The sequence below is a fragment of the Heterodontus francisci genome, chromosome 1 (genome assembly GCF_036365525.1).
Source record: "Heterodontus francisci isolate sHetFra1 chromosome 1, sHetFra1.hap1, whole genome shotgun sequence".
Lineage (NCBI taxonomy): Eukaryota > Metazoa > Chordata > Chondrichthyes > Heterodontiformes > Heterodontidae > Heterodontus > Heterodontus francisci.
In genome coordinates this window covers 172,678,746-172,692,870 of record NC_090371.1, presented here as the reverse complement: position 1 = coordinate 172,692,870, position 14,125 = coordinate 172,678,746, and the positions used below count along the sequence as shown (strand labels likewise).

At 47.9% G+C, this 14,125-nt stretch overlaps 1 long non-coding RNA gene and 1 pseudogene across 2 annotated transcripts in view; one reads left to right on the top strand and one right to left on the bottom strand.

Moving 5' to 3' along the window:
• Positions 1-8,551, bottom strand: part of LOC137349223 (uncharacterized) — a 30,559-nt gene extending 22,008 nt beyond the window's left edge. The window contains exon 1 of one of the 2 annotated variants that reach the window (XR_010969306.1): positions 8,044-8,551. This is a non-coding gene — a long non-coding RNA (uncharacterized lncRNA). The remainder of the gene's footprint in view (positions 1-8,043) is intronic. The other variant, XR_010969302.1, reaches the window with a different exon arrangement.
• On the top strand, positions 2,556-2,690 carry LOC137377771 (U2 spliceosomal RNA; annotated as a pseudogene).
• Positions 8,552-14,125: the final 5,574 nt, after the last annotated feature.

Sequence of the window (14,125 nt, the reverse complement as noted above, 5' to 3'; positions counted from 1 at the left end):
AATCACAGTTAAAAATATTCACAGCCAGCCAACAAGAAAATGAAAAGCACGATAATCGATCCCTTTTTTTAAATGTTTCTACAGGGAGTAAAATAAAGATTGAGTCATACTCATGGGGTTAAGGTCGAAGCTGAAATATCAAACTTTTTAAAAAATCTAGTAAATTATCAGAAATTTAGCAACATTTCAGTATTTTTTTCAGGGCCAGATCCATTGTTCAGATCACTGTTAGAAACTCAGTTACATCTCATTAAACAAAGCTTAACTTTGTGTGGGGTTTCTGGAAGCTGCAGTCAATTTTGACCCAGCAACAGTGAAGCAGCGCAGATTTATTCCAAGTCAAGATGCTATGTGACTTGGAGAGGAACTTGCAGGTGGTAGTGTATGTATCTGCTGCCCTTATTGTGCTAGGTGGTAGAGGCCACATGCTTGAAAAGTGTTGTTGCAGAAAGCGTGGCGAATTACTGCAGTGCATCTTGTAGATTAGGGTTGTCAAAATGCGGCCTGCAGGCCAGAATCCAGCCCACCGAAGGTTTCCATCCGGCCCACCAAGGATGAGAAATTTCTGCTGAAATCCGGCATTGGCTTCTTCCAACCCGCCAAAACCCTTTGTGAATCAGGAATGCGGAAGAGACCAGAATCAGAGGAGTGCAAAGACCTCGGAGGGTTTTGGGATAAAGGAGGTTACAGAGAAAGGGACAGGCAAGGCCATGGAAAGATAAAGCTTCTAAAATTGAGATGTTGTCAGATCGGGAACCAGATCAGCAAGCACTTGGATAATGGTTGCATGAGACTTGGATCAAATCAAGATACAAACAGCAGAGCTTTGGATGCACTCAAGTTTATGCAGGGTGGAAAATGGGAGGCCGGAAAAGGAGGACATTGGAATAATTAAGTATAGAGGCACCAATGGCATGGAGGAGGGTTTCAGCAGCAGATGAGCTGAGGAGTGATCAGAATCAGATGATGTTACGAAGATGAATGTTAGACTCATCTTTGTCATGGAGCGGATAAGTGATCCAAAGCTTATCTGAGGCTCCAATATGTGTGCGCTGATCATACTGTCTTGTCATCCAAAGAGAAACGTAACACCATTGGCAAGGATGTGGAGATATGGAGAAACAGAGGACTTCATTTCCTTTAAATCTTGGGATTTGTCAAAAGTCAATGAAAACAAGACAATGATTCTAACATCTGTCCGTGTGGTAAATGCCCTGGCAAACACAAGATCAGATGGAAATGATTAACACAAAATGCAAATTAGTCAACAGAAAATCCTACACTGAATCACAATGATTTCAGCAAGCTGCAAATGCAAACAGCTTTACAACCCAGGGCAACGGAGATACTGTTGGGATGCATGTAATCAGTATGACTAATATAATTTCTGACGTGGTTTAGCAGTTCAGCTTCATTCAAAGAAAAGCTACTTTTGAGCAGAAAAATTACTCATACTTTGTATTCCCATGGAAAATGTCCATTTCCAAACATAAGAAAGGCCAAATAAATGAAATATAAACAGAAAGTGCTGGAAATACTCAGCAGGTCTGGCAGCATCTGTGCAGAGAGAAGCAGAGTTAATGTTTCAGGTCTGTGACCTAAAGCCTGGCTTGGGTATAAAATCAAAACCCAAGCCGGGCCTGACCCGACCACAGCCAACCCGAACCCAACCCGAGCCCTTTAATTTTATTTTGCACCCGACCCGACACGAATCTCCTTCATGTGTTCCGGCAGCAGGCTATTCCTGCAGCTGGAGATGTGGGGAATCATGGGTAAGCCTGATCCCATGACTTCCCGGAAGCAGTGTCCAGCCCGACCTGACCCGAGCCCGAATGCTGGACTCAGAATTTCAACCCGACCCGAACCCAACACATGTAGTCGGGTTCGGGTCGGGTAGCCAGGCTTTACTGTGACCTTTCAATAGAACTGTTAAAGGTTCTGATGAACGGTCGATGCACTGTGTTATGTTATGGAAGTTGAACTTATAAAAGACAATAGTTTAACATCAGCTGGAGTACTGCATCCAGTTCTGGGTGCCACACTTTAGGAAAGATGTGAGGGCATTGGAGAGAGTACAGAAAAGATTCATGAGAATGATTTCAGCGATGAGGAATTTCAGTTATGAAGACAGACTGGAGAAGTTAGGACTATTTTCCTTGAAGAGAAGGCTGAGAGGTGATTTGATAGAGGTATTCAAAATCATGAGGGGTCTGGACAGAGTAGATAGAAACTGTTCCCACTTGTAAAAGGATCAAGAACACGAAGGCACAGATTTAAAGTATTTAGTAAGAGAAGCAAAGGTGATATGAGGAAAAACTTTTTCACGCAGCAAGTGGTTAGGGTCTGGAATGCACTGCCCGAGAGTGTGGTGGAGGCAGGTTCAATTGAAGCATTCAAGAGAAGGCGGGGGAATGGAATTGAGTGAATTGCTCTTTTGGAGAGCCGGTGCAGACACAATGGGCCGAATGATCGCCTTCTGCACTGTAACAATTCTGTGATTCTTCTGTGCTTCTGTTTTTATTTCAGATTTCCAGCAGACGCAGTGTTTTGATTTTATCGCTTCTCGGCCTTTTGGCTAAGATCAAGTGTAGTATCTGTTCTTATCAGTACTTACTTGGTGGAGAAGAAAGCATGATCAGTGGCTTTTGATCCTGGGTCGGCTTTGAGTGAAATGGCTATAAACAAACTTCGAGCTTCAGGCCAGGGAGTGCGGAACACCACTCGGGCGGTGGTGAAGGACAAGGAAGGAGATGCACCGGTCGATCGCACCTTCTTCATCAAGAAAATCCTCATCGATTGCTGTGGATTTCAAGCTACAGACATCTTCTGCCTGCAGTATTTTCCCAGCAGTGGATACTTCGACGTGACGTTCCGGAACGTGGCGGGATGCATCAAGTTCCTGAAGGTGTTCAAGGAGAAAGGGGACCGGGCGCCACTGTCGATCCTCACAGCGGAGCCGCTCTTCACGCTTCCGTCACAACGTGACCGGGTGATGACGATTCACCTCTACAACCCCCATGTTCCGGTGGTGGATGGACTCACCATTCGCGCCAGGTACGTCGAGGTGGCCGGCAGCAGCACTGATGTCAAGGACCCCTTTGGGATTTGGACCGGCAAGCGGCAGGTCGAGGTGACCTTGAAGGTCGATGCCAACAGAGGCATCATCCATCCTCCCTCCAGCTTCGCTATCGGGGGAAGTCGAGGCTTCTTAGTCTACGCTGGGCAGCCAGAGTTTGTTGCACCTGTGGCAAATCTGGTCACGTGGCAGCTAACTGCAGCATGGTTGTTTGCAAGAACTGCAAGGAGGAAGGCCATCAGGCCAAGGACTGTAAGCAGAGCAAGTGTTGCAACTTGTGCGGTGGGGCAGGCCACTTCTACAAAACCTGCCCCAAACGCTGCCTCAGTTATGCTCAGGCAGCAAGGTCCAAGGAAAGGCCGGGAGAAGGTTCGACGAAGGCGTCTGGTGCTGGAAAGGAGACAAGCAACCTTCTCCGCAGCGAGGATAGTATCCCTGAGAAGGAGAAGAAAGGGGAGGTAGCCGAGACCAGCGACCCAGCACCTACCCTGCGCCCGGAAACCCCTCCTCCACAGACAATGGAGGAGGAGGCAGCAGATGGACAAACAGGTCAGCGGCAAGTGGTACAAAGGAGAACCACAAAGAAAAGACCTCCAAAAGCGGAACAGACCACCACCCAAACCAGTGGCAAGAGGAGGTTACCGTCTGAGACAGACTACAGCAGCTCCTCTTGACTGGACGGGGAAGTGCTGGAACGACGGCCCCTTCAAAAGAGGCGGCAGAACTCAAAAGAGCTGGAAGATAAAACCCCCCAGCCCCCAGGCACTAGAAGCTGTGATGGGCCCGGCGTGCCCCAACCCCAAAGTGCCACACCTAACGACATGGCCAGCGCACCTCAGCTCCGGGAAACCGGGAGCAGTGATGTTTTCGAGGAGAAACAGAGGGGAACAGCAGAAGACAACCCAATCCTTGCTGCCTACAAGACCCCCCCTATGTCATCCCAGCGGAACGACCCCTACATGAAAAACCAGGAGGGGTTTCTGAGCCCAACAAATGTGAAACAGCTTGCGCACACTATGGGTATGCAGGAACATCCCGAAGGACTGGGACTAGCAAGGACAATTGGTATGGGAAGCAACAACTAACTTTAAAAAAATGGGTATAAGGATTGCTTCCATTAATGTGCATAGCATTAAATCCACTACGCGATGAGTTTCAACTTTGGATTACCTCGCTAAGTCAAAGCCGACCTACTGTTTCTGCAGGAGTGTGGAATACCACACCTCAGCACCTACAGGCAGTGGTTGCGATGGTGGTCCCAGGGGCCATCAATCTGGTCAGGAGGTAATGATTGCTGTTCCTCTGGCCTGGGTATTCTGCTGCGGGGAGGTAACTTCACCATCTCCGAAGTTAAGGAGGTGGTGGGCGGTCGCCTCCTCATAGCAGATGTAATGTACAACAACGCTCCGCTCCGGTTGATCAACGTGTATGCCCCAGTACAACGCAGCGAGCGGCTGACCGTCTTCCAGCTGCTCCAACTGCTGCTGGCGACATCCAGGCCGGTCATCCTAGGCAGTGACTTCAACTGCATCATCGATGCAGCTGGACGATCCGGCAGAGACGACAGCAAACTGGACGCCACGTCCAGATTCCTAATAGAAACAGTTAAAGATGCCAAACTGCATGACGTCTTCAGCAAACCTGCAGATGGAGCGCAGCGTAGATACACATAGTCAAGATCGGACGGGTCTGCCCGTTCCAGGATTGACTTCCTGTTTGTGTCCCGTGCTGTGACGGTCAGATCCACCGACATTAAGCCGGTGTTCTTCTCCGACCACTGCCTCTTACTGGCCGACTGTCACTTACAGGACGACCAGCGGGTTGGCAGAGGGACATGGAAGCTCAATGCTACACTGCTAACCCCAGAGAACGTAGAGGAACTCAAAAGGGATTACAAAGGTTGGAGGACCGTGAAACCCCTCTTTGAGTCTCCAGTTCACTGGTGGGAGGCGATCAAGGAGAACATCAAGAGGTTCTTTATCCTCAAAGGTGTTCAGAGGGCGAGAGAGAGACAGAGGGAAATGTCCCAACTCCAGAAAAGTATGCAAAATCTGCTCCGGCTGCAGTCGATGGGGGTCGAGGTCAAGGAGGATCTCCAAGAAGTGAAGAGCCAGCAGGCCTCACTCTTTGCCACAGAGGCCTCCAAGATCATCTTCCAGTCCAGAGTCAGCTCCATCGAGCAGGATGAGACGTGCTCGCGTTACTTCTTCCAAAAGGTACACAGAGAGAGCTCTGTGATCAGCAGCCTGAAGGAAGAGGATGGCTTGGTAACGTCTTCACAGTCCGACATACTAAGGATCAGCAAATCCTTTTATGCTGGGCTGTACGACGCGAAGCCCACAGACAGAAGAGCCTCCCAGTCCTTCATGTCATCTATCACAGAGGTCTTAGATGACAGCACGAGGGAGAGACTGGACAAGCCGCTAACGAGCTGACATAGGCCGTCGAGTCCTTCGAGACGAGTAAAAATCCCAGAAGCGCCGGCTTACCGGTTGAGTTGTATTCGGCCCTGTGGGACTGGGTCGGCCCAGACCTGCTGGAAGTATACGAGGGTATGCTCCTGGCCGGCAGCATGTCAGAATCCATGAGGAAAGGCATCATCGCCCTCATCTACAAGCGGAAGGGGGAGAGGGCAGAAATCAGAAATTGGCGGCCCATCTCACTGCTTAATGTTGACTACAAGATTCTGTCCAAAGTCATAGCCAGTTGAGTCAAGCCTGCTCCGGAGTTGGTGATCCACCCCGATCAGACCTGTACTGTACCCGGCAGGAAGATCTCTGATAGTCTCGCGCTACTCAGGGATACGATCGCCTACGTACGGGACAGGAGGGTGGACGCCTGCCTCATCAGCCTGGACCAGGAGAAGGTCTTTAACAGGATATCACACACCTACATGATGGACGTGCTTTCCAAAATGGGGTTTGGGGAGGGAATCTGCAATTGGATCAAACTGCTCTACACAAACATCAGTAGCACAGTCTCAATCAATGGGTGGGAATCGGAAAGTTTCCCGATCCAATCTGGAGTCAGACAGGGCTGTCCTCTCTCCCCTGTCTTGTTTGTTTGCTGTATTGAACCCTTTGCTGAGTCTATTAGGAAAGATGCGAACATAAGAGGGGTGACAATCCCAGGCAGTGGAGGCACTCAGGTTAAAACCTCCCTGTACATGAACGACGTCGCCGTCTTCTGCTTGGATCCGCTGTCCTTGCGCAGACTGATGAGCATCTGCGACCAGTTCGAACTGGCCTCGGGAGCCAAAGTTGGCCTCGCTCTTGCTGTGGTTATGTTCTTTGGGAACTGGGCTGACCGATCCTTTGTCCCCTTCACCGTCAGGTCAGACTACCTGAAGGTGTTGGGGATATGGTTCGGAAGGGCCGGGGCGTGCACCAAAACCTGGGAGGAGCGAGTAGCCAGGGTACAACACAAGCTGAGCATGTGGGAGCAGCGATCTCTCTCCATTGTGGGTAAGAACCTGGTCATCTGGTGCGAGGCACTCATGTTGTTGCTGTACGTGGTGCAGGTCTGGCCCATACCTCACTCCTGCGCTGTGGCGGTCACCCGAGCCATTTTCCGCTTCATCTAGGGATCCAAAATGGACCGGGTGCGGAGGGACACGATGTTCAAACCTCTGGATAAGGGCAGGAAAAATGTACCCAACGTGGCCCTAATCCTGATGACCACCTTTGTGTGCGGCTGCATCAAGCTGTGTGTAGACCTCCAGTACGCAAACTCCAAGTGTCACTACATGCTGAGGTTCTATCTGTCTCCGGTGCTGCGAAGGATGGGCCTAGTCACATTGCCGCGGAACACTCCATCCAGTTGGACCGTGCCATACCACCTATCCTTCGTGGAGCAGTTTCTGCAGAAAAACACCTTTGACCACCGATCCATCAGGCAGTGGTCTGCACGAAACGTCCTCAAGGCCCTCCGGGAAAAGGAGATGGTGGATCCTGTCGGATGGTTCCCCGAGCAGACCGCCAAAGTTATTTGGCGGAATGCCTCATCACCAGAACTTTCAAGCAAGCACCAAGATGTAGCTTGGCTGGTGGTGAGAAGAGCCCTCCCTGTCAGATCCTTCCTGCACGCCCGAAGTCTCACCCCCTCCGCACAGTGCCCTCGAGGTGGCTGTGGACGGTTGCCCACCTCCTTCTGGAATGTGTCTTTGCAAAGCAGATGTGGAAAGAGATGCAGTAGTTTTTGTCGCGGTTCATCCCAAGCAGCTCTGTAACACAGGAGTCTGTGCTCTACGGGCTGTTCCCAGGGACGCACACTGAGACAAACATCAACTGCTGCTGGAGGACTAACAATTCGGTGAAAGAAGCCCTTTGGTCTGCCTGAAACTTGCTGGTCTTCCAGCACAAAGAGTTGTCCACCACCGAATGTTGCAGACTGGCACATTCCAAGGTCCTGGACTACGTGCTGAGGGACGCACTAAAGCTTGGGGCAGCCGCAGCAAAGGCTCAATGGGGAAAGACCACAGTGCAAGGTCCTCCCACCAAGCTGAACCGAGGGGCTGGATCCATGGGAAACCCCTCGAACTGTATCGGGAAAATTTTGTGTGCTGTAAAATGTAAAAATGTATCTGGCATGACAATGAAATGGAAGGGTTGTGAGGCACTCATGATTGTATTGAAGGGAACGGACCTCCTTTGCACTGTTTGTAATTTTTGACTTGGTGCTGTTTGAAGCTGTTTGGTAATGTAGTGTTTTTTTTTACAGATTTTTATGAATAAAGTATATTTTGGAAATTAAAAAAAGATCAAAATAAATTAAGTTTGTTTTTAACCCCTATGAACTGATCATGGTTGCCTCCACACGGGCGATGTACAAGAGACCAAATCCCACCCTATTGCTATTGGAGCCAAAGTGCGACTCTCCAGCGGCACCAGCATTAACCCCTAGCGGAATAACAATGACACAACTGGTTTAGACATTATTCCATTTTGAGTAGAAAGTTATTTAATCACCAGAGAAGTCAATGGCTTCTTTCATGTAACTTTGGACGGTAGCTCTACCTTATCCCGGTGTCGGATTGGTCTGATCTGATCCCCGCTCTCCACACCAGCTCCTGTCGGCGCCGCTCACACTCGGATCTCCTCTCTCAGCATGAACATGTCTCTCGGCCTTCTCACTGACCTGTTCAACACGCCCCGGCGCCGCTGGAAAATGGAAAAGTTTTTGTTCCTGTATTTAAGCAACTTGAGAAGTGTCTGTAACATTTTCCAGGACCGACCTGTTTTGTGCGCACAGGGTAACAAGTGAGCAGGTATCAGCTGGTGAGGTATCTGAGGCTGGCAGTCAGCTTCTGGTCACCATAACTGGCCTCAAATACCAAAGCAGACGCAATAAACCCGTGTCTGTGACGTTTAGGGGGCAGCTGTTGCTAAATTTTGTGTTAAATAAAAAGCACGTATAATCCGTGGATATACTGTGTGCAAGTCTTTCACTTCAGATAGAGGTTCAGTGAGTGCACTGGAAGGTTCTGCTGGTATTTATTTTTAGGGTTCATTGTAATCACAGCTCCAGTACAAACCCAGAAAATGAGGAAATACTCAGGTCAGCCAACAACTGTGGAGAGAGAGAGAGAGAGAGAGAGTTAATGTTTCAGGTCAATAATCTCTCTTCAGAACTCTGCACAGATGCTGCCTGACCTGCTGAGCATTTGCAGCATTGTCTGTTTGTATTTCAGATTTCCAGTATCTGCAGTTTAGTTTTAGCATTGGTTTTCAAATACAAAAGGTTGAAAAGCACCTGAGCCTCTGCTCATAACCTAAATCTGGTAGACTCTGAGCTCGTGTAGTCTTTTCAGGCCATTCCAAAGCAGGCAATCGTTTACTTTTCACACACAAAAACAAGAAATGCTGGATTCACTCAGCAGGTCTGGCAGCATCTGTGGAAAGAGAAGCAGAGTTAACGTTTCGGGTCAGTGACCCTTCTTCGGTCACTGACCCGAAACGTTAACTCTGCTTCTCTTTCCACAGATGCTGCCAGACCTGCTGAGTGAATCCAGCATTTCTTGTTTTTGTTTCAGATTTCCAGCATCCGCAGTATTTTGCTTTTATTTTAATCGTTTACTTTTGAAGTGTTAATCACTGTTTATTTAGTGGCAGCCAGTTGCACAAAGCCAAGTCCCACAAACAAGCAATGGCCACATAATCAGCTTTTACAGTTGGTTACCCAGAATTTACAACACAGAATCAGGCTATTCGGCCCAATTGGTCTATGCTGCTGTTTATACTCCACACAAGCCTCCTCCCATCCTACTTTAACTAACCCTATTGACATCCTTCTATTCCTTTCACTCTCATGTATGTATCTAGCTTCCCCTTAAATGCATCTATGTTATTTGCTTCAACTATTTCATTTGGCAACAAATTCCACATTCTCATCATTGTGAGAAAAGAAGTTTCTCCTGAATTCCTTATTGGATTTATTAGTGACTATCTTATGTTTATGGCCCCTAGTTTTGGTCTCACTCACAAGTGGAAATAACTTTATCTGTATGCCTTATTATTCTGTGTTGTAATAAATATTCAGCAGCATAAATATATAAAGTGTTACTACCAGTTGAGAAAGGTCAGGGGTTCCCTCTCAGCCTTTGCCTGGTTTAACTGTAACAGAGTTTAATTTTAAAAACACTGTTTTTAGCTTCTCCACCCCCCACCCCCAGGTAAATCCTTGTTCACTGCTCTCCAATTGTAAGGCAAAGAAAACAACCAGAAAGGTGGAAGTTTATTAACCTTAAACTCTAATTCAGTTAATGACTACGAATACGTGATGTGACCACGCTAGCATGCATGCGTGATAAACATACATGCAGATAGAGACAGAAAAGTAGAAAGAATAAAGGGGAAAAGTTTGAGGCAATAGCTGGGATTTATTTATGGTCCTTTGAGTTTGATGCAAAGTCTTTGATTGCCAGTAAGTCTTGCTGTTTTGTTGGGGCCCAGTGCACGCTTTAAAACTTGCTTCGATTTCGGAGTCTTTTCTCTCTTGAGGTTTAAGTGACCTCTGTGGATCCAGTGATTCGTGAGAGAGAGAGCTAGCCAGGAGAGAGGCTCTCTTCTTCCGAGTTCAGTTGCAATCTGACCCAAACTGTCCTGTGAGCAGTTCAAACAAAAATTTGGGCCAGCAGGTTAAGTCATGTGACTAGCTGTTTTAACAAACTTCTGCATTTGTGGATTCTCCATCTTAGCGGATTGCTGGCTTTCAGTGTCTGGTGATCAAAATCCATTTGCGTTAATTGGATCAGGGAGCTGTTCTATTGTGTCCAGACACTGCCTCTTAGTATGCAAATGTTTTCCAGCCACTGCTGATCACTTTAAACAAGTCATCTCTTCCTTCCAGCAACAGTTTAAAATTAATGTTCATATGATGAAATTAATATGCCTCATTCGTGGCAGGTAGTGTCTTCATGACCAAAGAAATAGAGATCTGGGCAATGCTTTGGATTAGCACACAGCCCTTATATTTGGGTCCCAGATTGATGACATCAAAGTCTACTCTCTCTGATGGCTGTAAATGGGTTGAGGGATAAAAATTAGCCAGGACACCAAGGGAACTCACCTTTCCTTCAAATAATCTTTCACGTTCACCTAAATAGGCGGACAGGACATAGTTTGAAGACTCGTCACAGCACACCCTCAGTACTGCAATGAAATCCTAACCCGGATTATATGGTAACTTTGGATAGCTTTAGTCCAAAGTGTTTTCGGAAAACTATCTATCTATTTTGCACTAATACCCTGCATTGGCTTGAAACCTGATCAAAAACACAAAGGCCACAAAATTGGACAGGGTCTGAAAACAAGCAGAGGGATCGCATTGTGGGATTACCTGAACCCATTGCTTCTAATGCAGGCAGCGTGCAAACTTAGTGCTGCCTGCTCATTTAAATGACTGTAATATGCAGCCAGCACTAAGCGCACTTTTGAGTGCCTGCATGCCTAAACAGGGGGTGCAAAATCGTCAGAAGCTAGCCTGTACTTCTTACAGTGGAGGTGCACTGTAGCTGGAGCAGGTGCTAGAAGTCATTTTACAACAAATTCTGATCTGGCAGAGGCAGAAGAATGGCACAACATGGCAGAGAGTGGGTTCCAAGATTTTCCAATGCTGCATGGGTGGCCTTGGTGCAGGAGATGCAGAGGAGGAGAGTTGTGATCTGTCCAGAGGGGGCTAGGAGGCCCTCCAGTAGGAGCAGATAGATTGACGGTCAATGCTAGGAGTCTAGCCCCAAGGACCCACAGTGCTGCCAGCAGTTTAATGATCTCACACAAGTGGTCAAAGTCAGTGAATGTATTTTCAAATGCCATATCCCACCATCTGCAACACTAGCCTCACACACTTCTCAATGCACCTCCCAACAATCTCTATCAATCACAACTCAAACCTAACATTCATAGTCTCACATCACCCTCACACACTTAACACTACTGCAAGCCTCACACCCACATCTCAGCTTGCTCACACTCCCAGCTGTGCAGCCATGATATCACCCAAACACACTGTCCCACACTCCCGGACACACTTCCCTCTCTCTTGCAGGACAAAGTGGAATATAACTAGAGGCAGCAGCACCTAACTGGCATAGCCGCATATTCTCATCCCGAAGGAGGAGACGGTGCAACACCATTGGAGCAGCCATGGCTGAGGCCTTGGTCAGTGGTAGTCTGAAACCATCAAAGATGATGGTATCCTCACACCTAGTCCTTCTTCTCACATCTCACTTCCCCTTCATCCCACAATCTCTTCTGATTTGCAAGCTGCAGATGATGTCAGCATGCATCTTTTGCTTCCCCCCATCCCCCACGTCACCAAAGCACTCCCCTTGTGCATTTCTCCTTTCAGGTCCCCAAGAACTGCAGCCTGGCCAGTCAATGGTGCAAGACTGTGAACACAGTGATGAATAAACACCATCACTCACTCTCACTCGCACAGCCACCAGCTCAGATGCTGACACTACATATCCTTTAAAGGGCAGCTTAGAGATGGGCTCTGCATGTGGTGAGACACTAGGCAAAAGTGCGCTGCAGCTAGGGCAGAGGACAATGGTAGCAGAGATGCCAGCACATTGCAGGACAAGGTCGCATACGTGTGCTGCTGCAGAGGACTCAGATGAAGGCTTCAGTGATGCGGCCTACAGAAGAAGGCTGATAGTATACACAATGAAATGCTTGGTAAATTGACATGCCTGCCAGAAAGGTTCCAGTCAATGCCAAGGAACATGGAGGAGTCCAGCATCAATTTGGTACAATGTTTTGCTCAGAGCTTGCAGTCTATCCTTTCCAGTGTTGAAATGGTGGTCAACTCCTTTTGCACACTTGTAGACCCAATCATGATGCAGCATTTGATAGCCAATGTCTCCTTTCCATTGCAGCACAAGCAGAAACCACCCAATGTCTGGATGCTGCAGTGGAAGCTCAGACTGAATCATGCAAGTTCAGCTTGCTGCCATATAGGTTCAGACTTGTCCCATGCAATCTCAGTTGCTGCCATAACTGTGGCTACCGCTGTTCAAAAGGGCCTTACAGATTACTAGGGTTGCTGAGGAACTGTCCCAGATGTGTAGCAGTGGCTCTGCAAATCCACTCGCAGGATGACAGCAATCGTCCTCATACCACTGCCATTCCACTAGTGTCCTTGCTGTTGCCCCTCAGCCAACCAGCCCAGACTGCTGCCACTCAAAAGTCAACCACCTTCAATTTCATTGAATGGCGGAACAGGCTCAAGAGCCTAATTGGCCTACTTATGTTTCATCAGCCATGCTGCAGCCACTAGGGTAATACTGCATAGGAGCACTAAGGTAGGTAAAGGCACAAGAAGACAGGCACTAAGGGAATGCACAAGGGTGATTAATTGGCATTTGCATGTAAGATGGCATAGTTTGATTAATAAATTTGGTTTGGAATATTCATTTTTGCACTATGGCCATGCAAAAGCTGTGATAGTAACAGAGAGAAGGGAAGTTGTGGAACTGTTGGTGAATTGGAGTTGCATTCTCTGCTACTGCAATCAGATGAGCCAATCACCAATAGCATGGCAAGAAAGGAGCTATGTTGATTACCTCCTCCCTTCCATAACCTCTCCTCTTCCTCAGCTGGTCACCATATAGTTGGTGGCAAGGGCTATGCCCTTGTGATAGCGAGGTTATGTACCAAGCAGCAGAGTGCCACAAATTTTGACAGGCGCTCTGATGAGTATTGCAGGACTCCTCCAGAGTGGTCCAGGCAGTGGAAGAGTTGTTTAAGCACTCCAAAGTCTGCTATCATATTTCCAAATCCAAAATGGCACAGTGGGCTGCCACAGAATGAAGGCATCATGACTGCTGCCAAGATGCCAGGCATCAACCTGCATGATACACTGCATAACGTCACATACCAGCTGGACATTCAGGTTGCAGTATAGCTGAGTTGATGTGCAATGTCTGCAAAGGAATGTAGGTGCAATCGAGGGCACCCTGCACCATGGGGAGCCTACAGTCCTCAAAAAGCCACATGCTCACTCCACCTAAAATCTATTCAGCTCTCTTGGAATTCAGAGCCTCAGTGACCTCCCATATGCCACAGTGGATAGCAAACTGAGAGATGTTGCAAATATCGCCTGCTCCAGCCTGGAAGGAGACCAATGCATAAAAGCTCATTAAAATGATCACCTTCGCTGCCACTGGAAATACCATCCTCCTGCTGCTTTGAGGCTGCAAAGGGTGGCAGATTTCAGTGAGGCTGTCCTTAGTGAAGCAGAGATATCTGGCACGCTGTTCTGAGCTGAGGTTCAGGTAGAAGAATTGCTATCTGAACATCCTGGGCAGATATGGCTTCCTGCCGAGAGCCCTTCTCTTCCTCCTCCTCTTCCCTCTTCCAGTCCCTTGTCCTGCTCTGCGTCACCTCTGCTTATTTTCCCTTTCATGCTGAACTCCAAGGGCAATACTGACAATTGAACCCATATCTGGGCACAAATGCTTTGTGCAGAATCCTTGAACTCAGGACTTTAGCAACTTTAAACATTTCTGGAAACGACCTCACATTTACATAATCACTGCAACAGCCAACA